The sequence below is a fragment of the Stenella coeruleoalba genome, assembly GCF_951394435.1.
Source record: "Stenella coeruleoalba genome assembly, contig: scaffold_190, whole genome shotgun sequence".
NCBI lineage: Eukaryota > Metazoa > Chordata > Mammalia > Artiodactyla > Delphinidae > Stenella > Stenella coeruleoalba.
The window spans coordinates 68,236-90,980 of NW_027645935.1; positions in this window are offsets into that span (position 1 = coordinate 68,236).

Below are 22,745 nucleotides of genomic sequence, written 5' to 3' on the forward strand. Positions count from 1 at the left end.
AACAAGGCTCCCAGTTCTCCATGGCCTGTCCTGCCTTTCTGGATTTTACACTTTTTTCAGATGGCCCTTTTGACCGGGGGGAAGTGAGACTTCATTGTAGTGCAGATTTCCTTTGCAAGCTTGCTTGGTTGGCCAAAAAGGGCGTATGCGTTTTTTCCTGAATATATTCAGGAAAAAACGCATACGCCCTTTTTGGCCAAGTGCATCATTGTGGACGTTCTGCCTCTTTTCCTATGCTTTCAATGCAATTGCAGTCTACCTCCTGAAATCGGTTTCCTGCAATTCTGCCCCGTTTTCAAGTCCTCTTGGCAGCCTTACTTCAGTCTATTTTTGGACGATAGCTGTCATTTATAACTCTGCAGGTTTGTGAATTACAGTGCCCCTGAGCTCCTTTCTTCAACTCGCTTTCTTGTGACCTGGCCGCAACACCGCAGGATGGCTTCAGGCCCTAATCTGGTTCCGGCACGGCACGCTGAGCCTTTGGTTATTTCCTCTTCCTGGTGGGAAATGAGAGTTAAATTTGCCCGTCCAGACACCTCCAGCTAGTCTCTCATTGGTTCTCGCTATTCCTGTTCATCTTCCGCAGAAATTGCAAACTGGGCCAAACAGGAGGTTAAAGGCGCTGACTCTCCAAGTGGGGAGAGTGTTAGTAAAGCGTCTGGAATGTTGCACCCGAGTACCAGGGGAGGAAAACTGAGACATATTTGAACACGTCTCCCGTTCACATGGTTGATCATACTTGGGTTCCACATGCATGTTTTAGCTGAAGGAAGAATACCTTAAACCTGGAGAGTTAAGACCCGTGTAATGGGTACCATGCAATATGACTTCAAAGGGTCTTCATTTGCTCACCGAACCTCTCCAATCCTATCACTGCTGCGTTTATGCCCCTGTACACATGCTTGATTCTCTTTCGGAGACATAGCAATCCATAGGTTTTAAGATACTTACTAGTCAGGTACATTCTTAGGCGTTTAATATGGGGTGTTGACTCCATTTTGTTGAGCAAGGAGTAGCTATTGTCTATTCCATATTTGGCTTAAGGATCTTTATCTGTGCTCATTTCAATCTCTGGTTTTATGCAGCACCCCAACTCACCTTTACCCTTAAGCAAGAATAAGTTGGTTTTCTAAATTTGAGACCCTGTTCTGTTCTGTAATTCAGTTCCTGTGTAGCCAAGTTTACATTCCGTGTATTACTGATATCTTATGATGTTTCTTTTTCTGTGTGACTTATTTCAGTTAAAATCATCATACCTGAATCCACTCATTGTGCTGCTAAGGGCCTGATGACACAGATTTCATTGCTGAGTGATATTGCTTTGTAAGTAAATACCACAACTTCTTTATCCATTTTTCACTTTCTGCAATGTTGAACTTGTACTGTAAACGAGGTTCTTGTAAACAGAGGCGTCCCAAACATTGGGGTGGCTGTGTCTTTTTGATTTTAATTTCCCTAAGCTATAGGACCATAAGTGGAAGTGCCCTAGGTTCTGTTGCTTTGTTTTTTAGATGTTTCAGGAAACACCATACACTTCTCCCGAGTGGTTGTTGGCAATTTACATGCCGCCCATCAGCATAACAAGGCTCCCAGTTCTCCATGGCCTGTCCTGCCTTTCTGGATTTTACACTTTTTTCAGATGGCCCTTTTGACCGGGGGGAATTGAGACTTCATTGTAGTGCAGATTTCCTTTGCAAGCTTGCTTGGTTGGCCAAAAAGGGCGTATGCGTTTTTTCCTGAATATATTCAGGAAAAAACGCATACACCCTTTTTGGCCAAGTGCATCATTGTGGACGTTCTGCCTCTTTTCCTATGCTTTCAATGCAATTGCAGTCTACCTCCTGAAATCGGTTTCCTGCAATTCTGCCCCGCTTTCAAGTCCTCTTGGCAGCCTTACTTCAGTCTATTTTTGGACGATAGCTGTCATTTATAACTCTGCAGGTTTGTGAATTACAGTGCCCCTGAGCTCCTTTCTTCAACTCGCTTTCTTGTGACCTGGCCGCAACACCGCAGGATGGCTTCAGGCCCTAATCTGGTTCCGGCACGGCACGCTGAGCCTTTGGTTAATTCCTCTTCCTGGTGGGAAATGAGAGTTAAATTTGCCCGTCCAGACACCTCCAGCTAGCCTCTCATTGGTTCTCGCTATTCCTGTTCATCTTCCGCAGAAATTGCAAACTGGGCCAAACAGGAGGTTAAAGGGACTGACTCTCCAAGTGGGGAGAGTGTTAGTAAAGCGTCTGGAATGTTGCACCCGAGTACCAGGGGAGGAAAACTGAGACATATTTGAACACGTCTCCCGATCACATGGTTGATCATACTTGGGTTCCACATGCATGTCTTAGCTGAAGGAAGAATACCTTAAACCTGGAGAGTTGAGACCCGTGTAATGGGTACCATGCAATATGACTTCAAAGGGTCTTCATTTGCTCACTGAACCTCTCCAATCCTATCACTGCTGCGTTTATGCCCCTGTACACATGCTTGATTCTCTTTCGGAGACATAGCAATCCATAGGTTTTAAGATACTTACTAGTCAGGTACATTCTTAGGCGTTTAATATGCGGTGTTGAGTCCATTTCGTTGAGCAAGGAGTAGCTCTTGTCTATTCCATATTTGACTTAAGGAACTTTATCTGTGCTCATTTCAATCTCTGGTTTTATGCAGCACCCCAACTCACCTTTACCCTTAAGCAAGCATAAGTTGTTTTTCTAAATTTGAGTCCCTGTTCTGTTCTGTAATTCAGTTCCTGTGTAGCCAAGTTTACATTCCGTGTATTACTGATATCTTATGATGTTTCTTTTTCTGTGTGACTTACTTCAGTTAGAATCATCATACCTGAATCCACTCATTGTGCTGCTAAGGGCCTGATGACACAGATTTCATTGCTGAGTGATATTGCTTTGTAAGTAAATACCACAACTTCTTTATCCAATTTTCACTTTCTGCGATGTTGAACTTGTACTGTAAACGAGGTTCTTGTAAACAGAGCCGTTCCAAACTTTGGGGTGGCTGTGTCTTTTTGATTTTAATTTCCCTAAGCTATAGGACCATAAGTGGAAGTGCCCCCGGTTCTGTTGCTTTGTTTTTTAGATGTTTCAGGAAACACCATACACTTCTCCCGAGTGGTTGTTGGCAATTTACATCCCGCCCATCAGCATAACAAGGCTCCCAGTTCTCCATGGCCTGTCCTGCCTTTCTGGATTTTACACTTTTTTCAGATGGCCCTTTTGACCGGGGGGAAGTGAGACTTCATTGTAGTGCAGATTTCCTTTGCAAGCTTGCTTGGTTGGCCAAAAAGGGCGTATGCGTTTTTTCCTGAATATATTCAGGAAAAAACGCATACGCCCTTTTTGGCCAAGTGCATCATTGTGGACGTTCTGCCTCTTTTCCTATGCTTTCAATGCAATTCCAGTCTACCTCCTGAAATCGGTTTCCTGCAATTCTGCCCCGCTTTCAAGTCCTCTTGGCAGCCTTACTTCAGTCTATTTTTGGACGATAGCTGTCATTTATAACTCTGCAGGTTTGTGAATTACAGTGCCCCTGAGCTCCTTTCTTCAACTCGCTTTCTTGTGACCTGGCCGCAACACCGCAGGATGGCTTCAGGCCCTAATCTGGTTCCGGCACGGCACGCTGAGCCTTTGGTTAATTCCTCTTCCTCGTGGGAAATGAGAGTTAAATTTGCCCGTCCAGACACCTCCAGCTAGCCTCTCATTGGTTCTCGCTATTCCTGTTCATCTTCCGCAGAAATTGCAAACTGGGCCAAACAGGAGGTTAAAGCGACTGACTCTCCAAGTGGGGAGAGTGTTAGTAAAGCGTCTGGAATGTTGCACCCGAGTACCAGGGGAGGAAAACTGAGACATATTTGAACACGTCTCCCGATCACGTGGTTGATCATACTTGGGTTCCACATGCATGTCTTAGCTGAAGGAAGAATACCTTAAACCTGGAGAGTTGAGACCCGTGGAATGGGTACCATGCAATATGACTTCAAAGGGTCTTCATTTGCTCACCGAACCTCTCCAATCCTATCACTGCTGCGTTTATGCCCCTGTACACATGCTTGATTCTCTTTCGGAGACATAGCAATCCATAGGTTTTAAGATACTTACTAGTCAGGTACATTCTTAGGCGTTTAATATGCGGTGTTGAGTCCATTTCGTTGAGCAAGGAGTAGCTGTTGTCTATTCCATATTTGACTTAAGGAACTTTATCTGTGCTCATTTCAATCTCTGGTTTTATGCAGCACCCCAACTCACCTTTACCCTTAAGCAAGCATAAGTTGTTTTTCTAAATTTGAGTCCCTGTTCTGTTCTGTAATTCAGTTCCTGTGTAGCCAAGTTTACATTCCGTGTATTACTGATATCTTATGATGTTTCTTTTTCTGTGTGACTTACTTCAGTTAGAATCATCATACCTGAATCCACTCATTGTGCTGCTAAGGGCCTGATGACACAGATTTCATTGCTGAGTGATATTGCTTTGTAAGTAAATACCACAACTTCTTTATCCATTTTTCACTTTCTGCGATGTTGAACTTGTACTGTAAACGAGGTTCTTGTAAACAGAGCCGTTCCAAACTTTGGGGTGGCTGTGTCTTTTTGATTTTAATTTCCCTAAGCTATAGGACCATAAGTGGAAGTGCCCTAGGTTCTGTTGCTTTGTGTTTTAGATGTTTCAGGAAACACCATACACTTCTCCCGAGTGGTTGTTGGCAATTTACATCCCGCCCATCAGCATAACAAGGCTCCCAGTTCTCCATGGCCTGTCCTGCCTTTCTGGATTTTACACTTTTTTCAGATGGCCCTTTTGACCGGGGGGAATTGAGACTTCATTGTAGTGCAGATTTCCTTTGCAAGCTTGCTTGGTTGGCCAAAAAGGGCGTATGCGTTTTTTCCTGAATATATTCAGGAAAAAACGCATACGCCCTTTTTGGCCAAGTGCATCATTGTGGACGTTCTGCCTCTTTTCCTATGCTTTCAATGCGATTGCAGTCTACCTCCTGAAATCGGTTTCCTGCAATTCTGCCCCGCTTTCAAGTCCTCTTGGCAGCCTTACTTCAGTCTATTTTTGGACGATAGCTGTCATTTATAACTCTGCAGGTTTGTGAATTACAGTGCCCCTGAGCTCCTTTCTTCAACTCGCTTTCTTTTGAGCTGGCCGCAACACCGCAGGATGGCTTCAGGCCCTAATCTGGTTCTGGTACGGCATGCTGAGCCTTTGGTTATTTCCTCTTCCTGGTGGGAAATGAGAGTTAAATTTGCCCGTCCAGACACCTTCAGCTAGCCTCTCATTGGTTCTCGCTATTCCTGTTCATCTTCCGCAGAAATTGCAAACTGGGCCAAACAGGAGGTTAAAGGCGCTGACTCTCCAAGTGGGGAGAGTGTTAGTAAAGCGTCTGGAATGTTGCACCCGAGTACCAGGGGAGGAAAACTGAGACATATTTGAACACGTCTCCCGTTCACATGGTTGATCATACTTGGGTTCCACATGCATGTCTTAGCTGAAGGAAGAATACCTTAAACCTGGAGAGTTGAGACCCTTGTAATGGGTACCATGCAATATGACTTCAAAGGGTCTTCATTTGCTCACCGAACCTCTCCAATCCTATCACTGCTGCGTTTATGCCCCTGTACACATGCTTGATTCTCTTTCGGAGACATAGCAATCCATAGGTTTCAAGATACTTACTAGTCAGGTACATTCTTAGGCGTTTAATATGGGGTGTTGAGTCCATTTCGTTGAGCAAGGAGTAGCTCTTGTCTATTCCATATTTGGCTTAAGGAACTTTATCTGTGCTCATTTCAATCTCTGGTTTTATGCAGCACCCCAACTCACCTTTACCCTTAAGCAAGAATAAGTTGTTTTTCTAAATTTGAGACCCTGTTCTGTTCTGTAATTCAGTTCCTGTGTAGCCAAGTTTACATTCCGTGTATTACTGATATCTTATGATGTTTCTTTTTCTGTGTGACTTATTTCAGTTAGAATCATCGTACCTGAATCTACTCATTATGCTGCTACGGGCCTGATGACATAGATTTCATTGCTGAGTGATACTGCATTGTACGTAAGTACCACAAGTTCTTTATCCATTTTTCACTTTCTGCGATGTTGAACTTGTACTGTAAACGAGGTTCTTGTAAACAGAGCCGTTCCAAACTTTGGGGTGGCTGTGTCTTTTTGATTTTAATTTCCCTAAGCTATAGGACCATAAGTGGAAGTGCCCTAGGCTCTGTTGCTTTGTTTTTTATATGTTTCAGGAAACACCATACACTTCTCCCGAGTGTCTGTTGGCAATTTACATCCCGCCCATCAGCATAAAAAGGCTCCCAGTTCTCAATGGCTTGTTGCCTTTCTGGATTTTACACTTTTTTCAGATGGCCCTTTTGACCGGGGGGAAGTGAGACTTCATTGTAGTGCAGATTTCCTTTGCAAGCTTGCTTGGTTGGCCAAAAAGGGCGTATGCGTTTTTTCCTGAATATATTCAGGAAAAAACGCATACGCCCTTTTTGGCCAAGTGCATCATTGTGGACGTTCTGCCTCTTTTCCTATGCTTTCAATGCAATTCCAGTCTGCCTCCTGAAATCGGTTTCCTGCAATTCTGCCCCGCTTTCAAGTCCTCTTGGCAGCCTTACTTCAGTCTATTTTTGGACGATAGCTGTCATTTATAACTCTGCAGGTTTGTGAATTACAGTGCCCCTGAGCTCCTTTCTTCAACTCGCTTTCTTGTGACCTGGCCGCAACACCGCAGGATGGTTTCAGGCCCTAATCTGGTTCTGGCCCGGCATGCTGAGCCTTTGGTTAATTCCTCTTCCTGGTGGGAAATGAGAGTTAAATATGCCCGTTCAGACACCTCCAGCTAGTCTCTCATTGGTTCTCGCTATTCCTGTTCATCTTCCGCAGAAATTGCAAACTGGGCCAAACAGGAGGTTAAAGGGACTGACTCTCCAAGTCGGGAGAGTGTTAGTAAAGCGTCTGGAATGTTGCACCCGAGTACCAGGGGAGGAAAACTGAGACATATTTGAACACGTCTCCCGTTCACATGGTTGATCATACTCTGGGTTCCACATGCATGTTTTAGCTGAAGGAAGAATACCTTAAACCTGGAGAGTTGAGACCCGTGGAATGGGTACCATGCAATATGACTTCAAAGGGTCTTCATTTGCTCACCGAACCTCTCCAATCCTATCACTGCTGCGTTTATGCCCCTGTACACACGCTTGATTCTCTTTTGGAGACATAGCAATCCATAGGTTTCAAGATACTTACTAGTCAGGTACATTCTTAGGCGTTTAATATGGGGTGTTGAGTCCATTTCGTTGAGCAAGGAGTAGCTCTTGTCTATTCCATATTTGGCTTAAGGAACTTTATCTGTGCTCTTTTCAATCTCTGGTTTTTTGCAGCACCCCAACTCACCTTTCCCCTTAAGCAAGAATAAGTTGTTTTTCTAAATTTGAGACCCTGTTCTGTTCTGTAATTCAGTTTCTGTGTAGCCAAGTTTACATTCCGTGTATTACTGATATCTTATGATGTTTCTTTTTCTGTGTGACTTATTTCAGTTACAATCATCGTACCTGAATCTACTCATTATGTTGCTACGGGCCTGATGACATAGATTTCATTGCTGAGTGATACTGCATTGTACGTAAGTACCACAAGTCCTTTATCCATTTTTCACTTTCTGCGATGTTGAACTTGTACTGTAAACGAGGTTCTTGTAAACAGAGCCGTTCCAAACTTTGGGGTGGCTGTGTCTTTTTGATTTTAATTTCCCTAAGCTATAGGACCATAAGTGGAAGTGCCCTAGGTTCTGTTGCTTTGTTTTTTAGATGTTTCAGGAAACACCATACACTTCTCCCGAGTGTCTGTTGGCAATTTACATCCCGCCCATCAGCATAACAAGGCTCCCAGTTCTCAATGGCCTGTTGCCTTTCTGGATTTTACACTTTTTTCAGATGGCCCTTTTGACCGGGGGGAAGTGAGACTTCATTGTAGTGCAGATTTCCTTTGCAAGCTTGCTTGGTTGGCCAAAAAGGGCGTATGCGTTTTTTCCTGAATATATTCAAGAAAAAACGCATACGCCCTTTTTGGCCAAGTGCATCATTGTGGACGTTCTGCCTCTTTTCCTATGCTTTCAATGCAATTTCAGTCTGCCTCCTGAAATCGGTTTCCTGCAATTCTGCCCCGCTTTCAAGTCCTCTTGGCAGCCTTACTTCAGTATATTTTTGCACGATAGCTGTCATTTATAACTCTGCAGGTTTGTGAATTACAGTGCCCCTGAGCTCCTTTCTTCAACTCGCTTTCTTTTGAGCTGGCCGCAACACCGCAGGATGGCTTCAGGCCCTAATCTGGTTCCGGTACGGCACGCTGAGCCTTTGGTTGTTTCCTCTTCCTGGTGGGAAATGAGAGTTAAATTTGCCCGTCCAGACACCTCCAGCTAGCCTCTCATTGGTTCTCGCTATTCCTGTTCATCTTCCGCAGAAATTGCAAACTGGGCCAAACAGGAGGTTAAAGGCGCTGACTCTCCAAGTGGGGAGAGTGTTAGTAAAGCGTCTGGAATGTTGCACCCGAGTACCAGGGGAGGAAAACTGAGACATATTTGAACACGTCTCCCGTTCACATGGTTGATCATACTCTGGGTTCCACATGCATGTTTTAGCTGAAGGAAGAATACCTTAAACCTGGAGAGTTAAGACCCGTGTAATGGGTACCATGCAATATGACTTCAAAGGGTCTTCATTTGCTCACCGAACCTCTCCAATCCTATCACTGCTGCGTTTATGCCCCTGTACACATGCTTGATTCTCTTTCGGAGACATAGCAATCCATAGGTTTTAAGATACTTACTAGTCAGGTACATTCTTAGGCGTTTAATATGCGGTGTTGAGTCCATTTCGTTGAGCAAGGAGTAGCACTTGTCTATTCCATATTTGACTTAAGGAACTTTATCTGTGCTCATTTTAATCTCTGATTTTATGCAGCACCCCAACTCACCTTTACCCTTAAGCAAGCATAAGTTGCTTTTCTAAATTTGAGACCCTGTTCTGTTCTGTAATTCAGTTCCTGTGTAGCCAAGTTTACATTCCGTGTATTACTGATATCTTATGATGTTTCTTTTTCTGTGTGACTTACTTCAGTTAGAATCATCATACCTGAATCCACTCATTGTGCTGCTAAGGGCCTGATGACACAGATTTCATTGCTGAGTGATATTGCTTTGTAAGTAAATACCACAACTTCTTTATCCATTTTTTACTTTCTGCGATGTTGAACTTCTACTGTAAACAAGGTTCTTGTAAACAGAGACGTTCCAAACTTTGGGGTGGCTGTGTCTTTTTGATTTTAATTTCCCTAAGCTATAGGACCATAAGTGGAAGTGCCCTAGGCTCTGTTGCTTTGTTTTTTAGATGTTTCAGGAAACACCATACACTTCTCCCAAGTGTCTGTTGGCAATTTACATCCCGCCCATCAGCAAAACAAGGCTCCCAGTTCTCAATGGCCTGTTGCCTTTCTGGATTTTACACTTTTTTCAGATGTCCCTTTTGACCGGGGGGAACTGAGACTTCATTGTAGTGCAGATTTCCTTTGCAAGCTTGCTTGGTTGGCCAAAAAGGGCGTATGCGTTTTTTCCTGAATATATTCAGGAAAAAACGCATACGCCCTTTTTGGCCAAGTGCATCATTGTGGACGTTCTGCCTCTTTTCCTATGCTTTCAATGCAATTCCAGTCTACCTCCTGAAATCGGTTTCCTGCAATTCTGCCCCGCTTTCAAGTCCTCTTGGCAGCCTTACTTCAGTCTATTTTTGGACGATAGCTGTCATTTATAACTCTGCAGGTTTGTGAATTACAGTGCCCCTGAGCTCCTTTCTTCAACTCGCTTTCTTGTGACCTGGCCGCAACACCGCAGGATGGCTTCAGGCCCTAATCTGGTTCCGGCCCGACATGCTGAGCCTTTGGTTAATTCCTCTTCCTGGTGGGAAATGAGAGTTAAATTTGCCCGTCCAGACACCTCCAGCTAGCCTCTCATTGGTTCTCGCTATTCCTGTTCATCTTCCGCAGAAATTGCAAACTGGGCCAAACAGGAGGTTAAAGGCGCTGACTCTCCAAGTGGGGAGAGTGTTAGTAAAGCGTCTGGAATGTTGCACCCGAGTACCAGGGGAGGAAAACTGAGACATATTTGAACACGTCTCCCGTTCACATGGTTGATCATACTTGGGTTCCACATGCATGTTTTAGCTGAAGGAAGAATACCTTAAACCTGGAGAGTTGAGACCCGTGTAATGGGTACCATGCAATATGACTTCAAAGGGTCTTCCTTTGCTCACCGAACCTCTCCAATCCTATCACTGCTGCGTTTATGCCCCTGTACACATGCTTGATTCTCTTTCGGAGACATAGCAATCCATAGGTTTTACGATACTTACTAGTCAGGTACATTCTTAGGCGTTTAATATGCGGTGTTGAGTCCATTTCGTTGAGCAAGGAGTAGCTGTTGTCTATTCCATATTTGACTTAAGGAACTTTATCTGTGCTCATTTCAATCTCTGGTTTTATGCAGCACCCCAACTCACCTTTACCCTTAAGCAAGCATAAGTTGGTTTTCTAAATTTGAGACCCTGTTCTGTTCTGTAATTCAGTTCCTGTGTAGCCAAGTTTACATTCCGTGTATTACTGATATCTTATGATGTTTCTTTTTCTGTGTGACTTATTTCAGTTAGAATCATCATACCTGAATCCACTCATTGTGATGCTAAGGGCCTGATGACATAGATTTCATTGCTGAGTGATATTGCTTTGTAAGTAAATACCACAAGTCCTTTATCCATTTTTCACTTTCTGCGATGTTGAACTTGTACTGTAAACGAGGTTCTTGTAAACAGAGCCGTCCCAAACTTTGGGGTGGCTGTGTCTTTTTGATTTTAATTTCCCTAAGCTATAGGACCATAATTGGCAGTGTCCTAGGCTCTGTTGCTTTGTTTTTTAGATGTTTCAGGAAACACCATACACTTCTCCCGAGTGTCTGTTGGCAATTTACATCCCGCCCATCAGCATAACAAGGCTCCCAGTTCTCCATGGCCTGTCCTGCCTTTCTGGATTTTACACTTTTTTCAGATGGCCCTTTTGACCGGGGGGAAGTGAGACTTCATTGTAGTGCAGATTTCCTTTGCAAGCTTGCTTGGTTGGCCAAAAAGGGCGTATGCGTTTTTTCCTGAATATATTCAGGAAAAAACGCATACGCCCTTTTTGGCCAAGTGCATCATTGTGGACGTTCTGCCTCTTTTCCTATGCTTTCAATGCAATTCCAGTCTACCTCCTGAAATCGGTTTCCTGCAATTCTGCCCCGCTTTCAAGTCCTCTTGGCAGCCTTACTTCAGTCTATTTTTGGACGATAGCTGTCATTTATAACTCTGCAGGTTTGTGAATTACAGTGCCCCTGAGCTCCTTTCTTCAACTCGCTTTCTTGTGACCTGGCCGCAACACCGCAGGATGGCTTCAGGCCCTAATCTGGTTCCGGTACGGCACGCTGAGCCTTTGGTTATTTCCTCTTCCTGGTGGGAAATGAGAGTTAAATTTGCCCGTCCAGACACCTCCAGCTAGCCTCTCATTGGTTCTCGCTATTCCTATTCATCTTCCGCAGAAATTGCAAACTGGGCCAAACAGGAGGTTAAAGGCGCTGACTCTCCAAGTGGGGAGAGTGTTAGTAAAGCGTCTGGAATGTTGCACCCGAGTACCAGGGGAGGAAAACTGAGACATATTTGAACACATCTCCCGATGACATGGTTGATCATACTCTAGGTTCCACATACATGTTTTAGCTGAAGGAAGAATACCTTAAACCTGGGTAGGCGAAACCCGTGGAATGGGTACCATGCAATATGACTTCAAAGGGTCTTCATTTGCTCACCGAACCTCTCCAATCCTATCACTGCTGCGTTTATGCCCCTGTACACACGCTTGATTCTCTTTTGGAGACATAGCAATCCATAGGTTTCAAGATACTTACTAGTCAGGTACATTCTTAGGCGTTTAATATGGGGTGTTGAGTCCATTTCGTTGAGCAAGGAGTAGCTCTTGTCTATTCCATATTTGGCTTAAGGAACTTTATCTGTGCTCTTTTCAATCTCTGGTTTTTTGCAGCACCCCAACTCACCTTTCCCCTTAAGCAAGAATAAGTTGTTTTTCTAAATTTGAGACCCTGTTCTGTTCTGTAATTCAGTTTCTGTGTAGCCAAGTTTACATTCCGTGTATTACTGATATCTTATGATGTTTCTTTTTCTGTGTGACTTATTTCAGTTACAATCATCGTACCTGAATCTACTCATTATGTTGCTACGGGCCTGATGACATAGATTTCATTGCTGAGTGATACTGCATTGTACGTAAGTACCACAAGTCCTTTATCCATTTTTCACTTTCTGCGATGTTGAACTTGTACTGTAAACGAGGTTCTTGTAAACAGAGCCGTTCCAAACTTTGGGGTGGCTGTGTCTTTTTGATTTTAATTTCCCTAAGCTATAGGACCATAAGTGGAAGTGCCCTAGGTTCTGTTGCTTTGTTTTTTAGATGTTTCAGGAAACACCATACACTTCTCCCGAGTGTCTGTTGGCAATTTACATCCCGCCCATCAGCATAACAAGGCTCCCAGTTCTCAATGGCCTGTTGCCTTTCTGGATTTTACACTTTTTTCAGATGGCCCTTTTGACCGGGGGGAAGTGAGACTTCATTGTAGTGCAGATTTCCTTTGCAAGCTTGCTTGGTTGGCCAAAAAGGGCGTATGCGTTTTTTCCTGAATATATTCAAGAAAAAACGCATACGCCCTTTTTGGCCAAGTGCATCATTGTGGACGTTCTGCCTCTTTTCCTATGCTTTCAATGCAATTTCAGTCTGCCTCCTGAAATCGGTTTCCTGCAATTCTGCCCCGCTTTCAAGTCCTCTTGGCAGCCTTACTTCAGTATATTTTTGCACGATAGCTGTCATTTATAACTCTGCAGGTTTGTGAATTACAGTGCCCCTGAGCTCCTTTCTTCAACTCGCTTTCTTTTGAGCTGGCCGCAACACCGCAGGATGGCTTCAGGCCCTAATCTGGTTCCGGTACGGCACGCTGAGCCTTTGGTTGTTTCCTCTTCCTGGTGGGAAATGAGAGTTAAATTTGCCCGTCCAGACACCTCCAGCTAGCCTCTCATTGGTTCTCGCTATTCCTGTTCATCTTCCGCAGAAATTGCAAACTGGGCCAAACAGGAGGTTAAAGGCGCTGACTCTCCAAGTGGGGAGAGTGTTAGTAAAGCGTCTGGAATGTTGCACCCGAGTACCAGGGGAGGAAAACTGAGACATATTTGAACACGTCTCCCGTTCACATGGTTGATCATACTCTGGGTTCCACATGCATGTTTTAGCTGAAGGAAGAATACCTTAAACCTGGAGAGTTAAGACCCGTGTAATGGGTACCATGCAATATGACTTCAAAGGGTCTTCATTTGCTCACCGAACCTCTCCAATCCTATCACTGCTGCGTTTATGCCCCTGTACACATGCTTGATTCTCTTTCGGAGACATAGCAATCCATAGGTTTTAAGATACTTACTAGTCAGGTACATTCTTAGGCGTTTAATATGCGGTGTTGAGTCCATTTCGTTGAGCAAGGAGTAGCACTTGTCTATTCCATATTTGACTTAAGGAACTTTATCTGTGCTCATTTTAATCTCTGATTTTATGCAGCACCCCAACTCACCTTTACCCTTAAGCAAGCATAAGTTGCTTTTCTAAATTTGAGACCCTGTTCTGTTCTGTAATTCAGTTCCTGTGTAGCCAAGTTTACATTCCGTGTATTACTGATATCTTATGATGTTTCTTTTTCTGTGTGACTTACTTCAGTTAGAATCATCATACCTGAATCCACTCATTGTGCTGCTAAGGGCCTGATGACACAGATTTCATTGCTGAGTGATATTGCTTTGTAAGTAAATACCACAACTTCTTTATCCATTTTTTACTTTCTGCGATGTTGAACTTCTACTGTAAACAAGGTTCTTGTAAACAGAGACGTTCCAAACTTTGGGGTGGCTGTGTCTTTTTGATTTTAATTTCCCTAAGCTATAGGACCATAAGTGGAAGTGCCCTAGGCTCTGTTGCTTTGTTTTTTAGATGTTTCAGGAAACACCATACACTTCTCCCAAGTGTCTGTTGGCAATTTACATCCCGCCCATCAGCAAAACAAGGCTCCCAGTTCTCAATGGCCTGTTGCCTTTCTGGATTTTACACTTTTTTCAGATGTCCCTTTTGACCGGGGGGAACTGAGACTTCATTGTAGTGCAGATTTCCTTTGCAAGCTTGCTTGGTTGGCCAAAAAGGGCGTATGCGTTTTTTCCTGAATATATTCAGGAAAAAACGCATACGCCCTTTTTGGCCAAGTGCATCATTGTGGACGTTCTGCCTCTTTTCCTATGCTTTCAATGCAATTCCAGTCTACCTCCTGAAATCGGTTTCCTGCAATTCTGCCCCGCTTTCAAGTCCTCTTGGCAGCCTTACTTCAGTCTATTTTTGGACGATAGCTGTCATTTATAACTCTGCAGGTTTGTGAATTACAGTGCCCCTGAGCTCCTTTCTTCAACTCGCTTTCTTGTGACCTGGCCGCAACACCGCAGGATGGCTTCAGGCCCTAATCTGGTTCCGGCCCGACATGCTGAGCCTTTGGTTAATTCCTCTTCCTGGTGGGAAATGAGAGTTAAATTTGCCCGTCCAGACACCTCCAGCTAGCCTCTCATTGGTTCTCGCTATTCCTGTTCATCTTCCGCAGAAATTGCAAACTGGGCCAAACAGGAGGTTAAAGGCGCTGACTCTCCAAGTGGGGAGAGTGTTAGTAAAGCGTCTGGAATGTTGCACCCGAGTACCAGGGGAGGAAAACTGAGACATATTTGAACACGTCTCCCGTTCACATGGTTGATCATACTTGGGTTCCACATGCATGTTTTAGCTGAAGGAAGAATACCTTAAACCTGGAGAGTTGAGACCCGTGTAATGGGTACCATGCAATATGACTTCAAAGGGTCTTCCTTTGCTCACCGAACCTCTCCAATCCTATCACTGCTGCGTTTATGCCCCTGTACACATGCTTGATTCTCTTTCGGAGACATAGCAATCCATAGGTTTTAAGATACTTACTAGTCAGGTACATTCTTAGGCGTTTAATATGGGGTGTTGAGTCCATTTCGTTGAGCAAGGAGTAGCTCTTGTCTATTCCATATTTGGCTTAAGGAACTTTATCTGTGCTCTTTTCAATCTCTGGTTTTTTGCAGCACCCCAACTCACCTTTCCCCTTAAGCAAGAATAAGTTGTTTTTCTAAATTTGAGACCCTGTTCTGTTCTGTAATTCAGTTTCTGTGTAGCCAAGTTTACATTCCGTGTATTACTGATATCTTATGATGTTTCTTTTTCTGTGTGACTTATTTCAGTTACAATCATCGTACCTGAATCTACTCATTATGTTGCTACGGGCCTGATGACATAGATTTCATTGCTGAGTGATACTGCATTGTACGTAAGTACCACAAGTCCTTTATCCATTTTTCACTTTCTGCGATGTTGAACTTGTACTGTAAACGAGGTTCTTGTAAACAGAGCCGTTCCAAACTTTGGGGTGGCTGTGTCTTTTTGATTTTAATTTCCCTAAGCTATAGGACCATAAGTGGAAGTGCCCTAGGTTCTGTTGCTTTGTTTTTTAGATGTTTCAGGAAACACCATACACTTCTCCCGAGTGTCTGTTGGCAATTTACATCCCGCCCATCAGCATAACAAGGCTCCCAGTTCTCAATGGCCTGTTGCCTTTCTGGATTTTACACTTTTTTCAGATGGCCCTTTTGACCGGGGGGAAGTGAGACTTCATTGTAGTGCAGATTTCCTTTGCAAGCTTGCTTGGTTGGCCAAAAAGGGCGTATGCGTTTTTTCCTGAATATATTCAAGAAAAAACGCATACGCCCTTTTTGGCCAAGTGCATCATTGTGGACGTTCTGCCTCTTTTCCTATGCTTTCAATGCAATTTCAGTCTGCCTCCTGAAATCGGTTTCCTGCAATTCTGCCCCGCTTTCAAGTCCTCTTGGCAGCCTTACTTCAGTATATTTTTGCACGATAGCTGTCATTTATAACTCTGCAGGTTTGTGAATTACAGTGCCCCTGAGCTCCTTTCTTCAACTCGCTTTCTTTTGAGCTGGCCGCAACACCGCAGGATGGCTTCAGGCCCTAATCTGGTTCCGGTACGGCACGCTGAGCCTTTGGTTGTTTCCTCTTCCTGGTGGGAAATGAGAGTTAAATTTGCCCGTCCAGACACCTCCAGCTAGCCTCTCATTGGTTCTCGCTATTCCTGTTCATCTTCCGCAGAAATTGCAAACTGGGCCAAACAGGAGGTTAAAGGCGCTGACTCTCCAAGTGGGGAGAGTGTTAGTAAAGCGTCTGGAATGTTGCACCCGAGTACCAGGGGAGGAAAACTGAGACATATTTGAACACGTCTCCCGTTCACATGGTTGATCATACTCTGGGTTCCACATGCATGTTTTAGCTGAAGGAAGAATACCTTAAACCTGGAGAGTTAAGACCCGTGTAATGGGTACCATGCAATATGACTTCAAAGGGTCTTCATTTGCTCACCGAACCTCTCCAATCCTATCACTGCTGCGTTTATGCCCCTGTACACATGCTTGATTCTCTTTCGGAGACATAGCAATCCATAGGTTTTAAGATACTTACTAGTCAGGTACATTCTTAGGCGTTTAATATGCGGTGTTGAGTCCATTTCGTTGAGCAAGGAGTAGCACTTGTCTATTCCATATTTGACTTAAGGAACTTTATCTGTGCTCATTTTAATCTCTGATTTTATGCAGCACCCCAACTCACCTTTACCCTTAAGCAAGCATAAGTTGCTTTTCTAAATTTGAGACCCTGTTCTGTTCTGTAATTCAGTTCCTGTGTAGCCAAGTTTACATTCCGTGTATTACTGATATCTTATGATGTTTCTTTTTCTGTGTGACTTACTTCAGTTAGAATCATCATACCTGAATCCACTCATTGTGCTGCTAAGGGCCTGATGACACAGATTTCATTGCTGAGTGATATTGCTTTGTAAGTAAATACCACAACTTCTTTATCCATTTTTTACTTTCTGCGATGTTGAACTTCTACTGTAAACAAGGTTCTTGTAAACAGAGACGTTCCAAACTTTGGGGTGGCTGTGTCTTTTTGATTTTAATTTCCCTAAGCTATAGGACCATAAGTGGAAGTGCCCTAGGCTCTGTTGCTTTGTTTTTTAGATGTTTCAGGAAACACCATACACTTCTCCCAAGTGTCTGTTGGCAATTTACATCCCGCCCATCAGCAAAACAAGGCTCCCAGTTCTCAATGGCCTGTTGCCTTTCTGGATTTTACACTTTTTTCAGATGTCCCTTTTGACCGGGGGGAACTGAGACTTCATTGTAGTGCAGATTTCCTTTGCAAGCTTGCTTGGTTGGCCAAAAAGGGCGTATGCGTTTTTTCCTGAATATATTCAGGAAAAAACGCATACGCCCTTTTTGGCCAAGTGCATCATTGTGGACGTTCTGCCTCTTTTCCTATGCTTTCAATGCAATTCCAGTCTACCTCCTGAAATCGGTTTCCTGCAATTCTGCCCCGCTTTCAAGTCCTCTTGGCAGCCTTACTTCAGTCTATTTTTGGACGATAGCTGTCATTTATAACTCTGCAGGTTTGTGAATTACAGTGCCCCTGAGCTCCTTTCTTCAACTCGCTTTCTTGTGACCTGGCCGCAACACCGCAGGATGGCTTCAGGCCCTAATCTGGTTCCGGCCCGACATGCTGAGCCTTTGGTTAATTCCTCTTCCTGGTGGGAAATGAGAGTTAAATTTGCCCGTCCAGACACCTCCAGCTAGCCTCTCATTGGTTCTCGCTATTCCTGTTCATCTTCCGCAGAAATTGCAAACTGGGCCAAACAGGAGGTTAAAGGCGCTGACTCTCCAAGTGGGGAGAGTGTTAGTAAAGCGTCTGGAATGTTGCACCCGAGTACCAGGGGAGGAAAACTGAGACATATTTGAACACGTCTCCCGTTCACATGGTTGATCATACTTGGGTTCCACATGCATGTTTTAGCTGAAGGAAGAATACCTTAAACCTGGAGAGTTGAGACCCGTGTAATGGGTACCATGCAATATGACTTCAAAGGGTCTTCCTTTGCTCACCGAACCTCTCCAATCCTATCACTGCTGCGTTTATGCCCCTGTACACATGCTTGATTCTCTTTCGGAGACATAGCAATCCATAGGTTTTACGATACTTACTAGTCAGGTACATTCTTAGGCGTTTAATATGCGGTGTTGAGTCCATTTCGTTGAGCAAGGAGTAGCTGTTGTCTATTCCATATTTGACTTAAGGAACTTTATCTGTGCTCATTTCAATCTCTGGTTTTATGCAGCACCCCAACTCACCTTTACCCTTAAGCAAGCATAAGTTGGTTTTCTAAATTTGAGACCCTGTTCTGTTCTGTAATTCAGTTCCTGTGTAGCCAAGTTTACATTCCGTGTATTACTGATATCTTATGATGTTTCTTTTTCTGTGTGACTTATTTCAGTTAGAATCATCATACCTGAATCCACTCATTGTGATGCTAAGGGCCTGATGACATAGATTTCATTGCTGAGTGATATTGCTTTGTAAGTAAATACCACAACTTCTTTATCCATTTTTCACTTTCTGCGATGTTGAACTTGTACTGTAAACGAGGTTCTTGTAAACAGAGCCGTCCCAAACTTTGGGGTGGCTGTGTCTTTTTGATTTTAATTTCCCTAAGCTATAGGACCATAATTGGCAGTGTCCTAGGCTCTGTTGCTTTGTTTTTTAGATGTTTCAGGAAACACCATACACTTCTCCCGAGTGTCTGTTGGCAATTTACATCCCGCCCATCAGCATAACAAGGCTCCCAGTTCTCCATGGCCTGTCCTGCCTTTCTGGATTTTACACTTTTTTCAGATGGCCCTTTTGACCGGGGGGAAGTGAGACTTCATTGTAGTGCAGATTTCCTTTGCAAGCTTGCTTGGTTGGCCAAAAAGGGCGTATGCGTTTTTTCCTGAATATATTCAGGAAAAAACGCATACGCCCTTTTTGGCCAAGTGCATCATTGTGGACGTTCTGCCTCTTTTCCTATGCTTTCAATGCAATTCCAGTCTACCTCCTGAAATCGGTTTCCTGCAATTCTGCCCCGCTTTCAAGTCCTCTTGGCAGCCTTACTTCAGTCTATTTTTGGACGATAGCTGTCATTTATAACTCTGCAGGTTTGTGAATTACAGTGCCCCTGAGCTCCTTTCTTCAACTCGCTTTCTTGTGACCTGGCCGCAACACCGCAGGATGGCTTCAGGCCCTAATCTGGTTCCGGTACGGCACGCTGAGCCTTTGGTTATTTCCTCTTCCTGGTGGGAAATGAGAGTTAAATTTGCCCGTCCAGACACCTCCAGCTAGCCTCTCATTGGTTCTCGCTATTCCTATTCATCTTCCGCAGAAATTGCAAACTGGGCCAAACAGGAGGTTAAAGGCGCTGACTCTCCAAGTGGGGAGAGTGTTAGTAAAGCGTCTGGAATGTTGCACCCGAGTACCAGGGGAGGAAAACTGAGACATATTTGAACACATCTCCCGATGACATGGTTGATCATACTCTAGGTTCCACATACATGTTTTAGCTGAAGGAAGAATACCTTAAACCTGGGTAGGCGAAACCCGTGGAATGGGTACCATGCAATATGACTTCAAAGGGTCTTCATTTGCTCACCGAACCTCTCCAATCCTATCACTGCTGCGTTTATGCCCCTGTACACATGCTTGATTCTCTGTCGGAAACATAGCAATCCATAGGTTTTAAGATACTTACAAGTCAGGTACATTCTTAGGCGTTTAATATGCGGTGTTGAGTCCATTTCGTTGAGCAAGGAGTAGCTCTTGTCTATTCCATATTTGGCTTAAGGAACTTTATCTGTGCTCATTTCAATCTCTGGTTTTATGCAGCACCCCAACTCACCTTTACCCTTAAGCAAGCATAAGTTGTTTTTCTAAATTTGAGGCCCTGTTCTGTTCTGTAATTCAGTTCCTGTGTAGCCAAGTTTCCATTCCGTGTATTACTGATATCTTATGATGTTTCTTTTTCTGTGTGACTTATTTCAGTTAGAATCATCATACCTGAATCCACTCATTGTGCTGCTAAGGGCCTGATGACATAGATTTCATTGCTGAGTGATATTGCTTTGTAAGTCAATACCACAACTTCTTTATCCATTTTTCACTTTCTGCGATGTTGAACTTGTACTGTAAACGAGGTTCTTGTAAACAGAGCCGTTCCAAACTTTGGGGTGGCTGTGTCTTTTTGATTTTAATTTCCCTAAGCTATAGGACCATAAGTGGAAGTGCCCTAGGCTCTGTTGCTTTGTTTTTTAGATGTTTCAGGAAACACCATACACTTCTCCCAAGTGTCTGTTGGCAATTTACATCCCGCCCATCAGCATAACAAGGCTCCCAGTTCTCCATGGCCTGTCCTGCCTTTCTGGATTTTACACTTTTTTCAGATGGCCCTTTTGACCGGGGGGAAGTGAGACTTCATTGTAGTGCAGAATTCCTTTGCAAGCTTGCTTGGTTGGCCAAAAAGGGCGTATGCGTTTTTTCCTGAATATAGTCAGGAAAAAACGCATACGCCCTTTTTGGCCAAGTGCATCATTGTGGACGTTCTGCCTCTTTTCCTATGCTTTCAATGCAATTCCAGTCTACCTCCTGAAATCGGTTTCCTGCAATTCTGCCCCGCTTTCAAGTCCTCTTGGCAGCCTTACTTCAGTCTATTTTTGGACGATAGCTGTCATTTATAACTCTGCAGGTTTGTGAATTACAGTGCCCCTGAGCTCCTTTCTTCAACTCACTTTCTTGTGACCTGGCCGCAACACCGCAGGATGGCTTCAGGCCCTAATCTCGTTCCGGCCCGGCATGCTGAGCCTTTGGTTAATTCCTCTTCCTGGTGGGAAATGAGAGTTAAATTTGCCCGTCCAGACACCTCCAGCTAGCCTCTCATTGGTTCTCGCTATTCCTGTTCATCTTCCGCAGAAATTGCAAACTGGGCCAAACAGGAGGTTAAAGGGACTGACTCTCCAAGTGGGGAGAGTGTTAGTAAAGCGTCTGGAATGTTGCACCCGAGTACCAGGGGAGGAAAACTGAGACATATTTGAACACGTCTCCCGATCACATGGTTGATCATACTTGGGTTCCACATGCATGTTTTAGCTGAAGGAAGAATACCTTAAACCTGGGTAGTTGAAACCCGTGGAATGGGTACCATGCAATATGACTTCAAAGGGTCTTCATTTGCTCACCGAACCTCTCCAATCCTATCACTGCTGCGTTTATGCCCCTGTACACATGCTTGATTCTCTTTTGGAGACATAGCAATCCATAGGTTTTACGATACTTACTAGTCAGGTACATTCTTAGGCGTTTAATATGGGGTGTTGAGTCCATTTCGTTGAGCAAGGAGTAGCTCTTGTCTATTCCATATTTGACTTAAGGAACTTTATCTGTGCTCATTTCAATCTCTGGTTTTATGCAGCACCCCACCTCGCCTTTACCCTTAAGCAAGCATAAGTTGGTTTTCTAAATTTGAGACCCTGTTCTGTTCTGTAATTCAGTTCCTGTGTAGCCAAGTTTACATTCCGTGTATTACTGATATCTTATGATGTTTCTTTTTCTGTGTGACTTATTTCAGTTAGAATCATCATACCTGAATCCACTCATTGTTCTGCTAAGGGCCTGATGACATAGATTTCATTGCTGAGTGATATTGCTTTGTAAGTAAATACCACAACTTCTTTATCCATTTTTCACTTTCTGCGATGTTGAACTTGTACTGTAAACGAGGTTCTTCTAAACAGAGCTGTTCCAAACTTTGGGGTGGCTGTGTCTTTTTGATTTTAATTTCCCTAAGCTATAGGACCATAAGTGGCAGTGTCCTAGGCTCTGTTGCTTTGTTTTTTAGATGTTTCAGGAAACACCATACACTTCTCCCGAGTGTCTGTTGGCAATTTACATCCCGCCCATCAGCATAACAAGGCTCCCAGTTCTCCATGGCCTGTCCTGCCTTTCTGGATTTTACACTTTTTTCAGATGGCCCTTTTGACCGGGGGGAAGTGAGACTTCATTGTAGTGCAGATTTCCTTTGCAAGCTTGCTTGGTTGGCCAAAAAGTGCGTATGCGTTTTTTCCTGAATATATTCAGGAAAAAACGTATACGCCGTTTTTGGCCAAGTGCATCATTGTGGACGTTCTGCCTCTTTTCCTATGCTTTCAATGCAATTCCAGTCTACCTCCTGAAATCGGTTTCCTGCAATTCTGCCCCGCTTTCAAGTCCTCTTGGCAGCCTTACTTCAGTCTATTTTTGGACGATAGCTGTCATTTATAACTCTGCAGGTTTGTGAATTACAGTGCCCCTGAGCTCCTTTCTTCAACTCGCTTTCTTGTGACCTGGCCGCAACACCGCAGGATGGCTTCAGGCCCTAATCTGGTTCCGGCCCGGCATGCTGAGCCTTTGGTTAATTCCTCTTCCTGGTGGGAAATGAGAGTTAAATTTGCCCGTCCAGACACCTCCAGCTAGCCTCTCATTGGTTCTCGCTATTCCTGTTCATCTTCCGCAGAAATAGCAAACTGGGCCAAACAGGAGGTTAAAGGGACTGACTCTCCAAGTGGGGAGAGTGT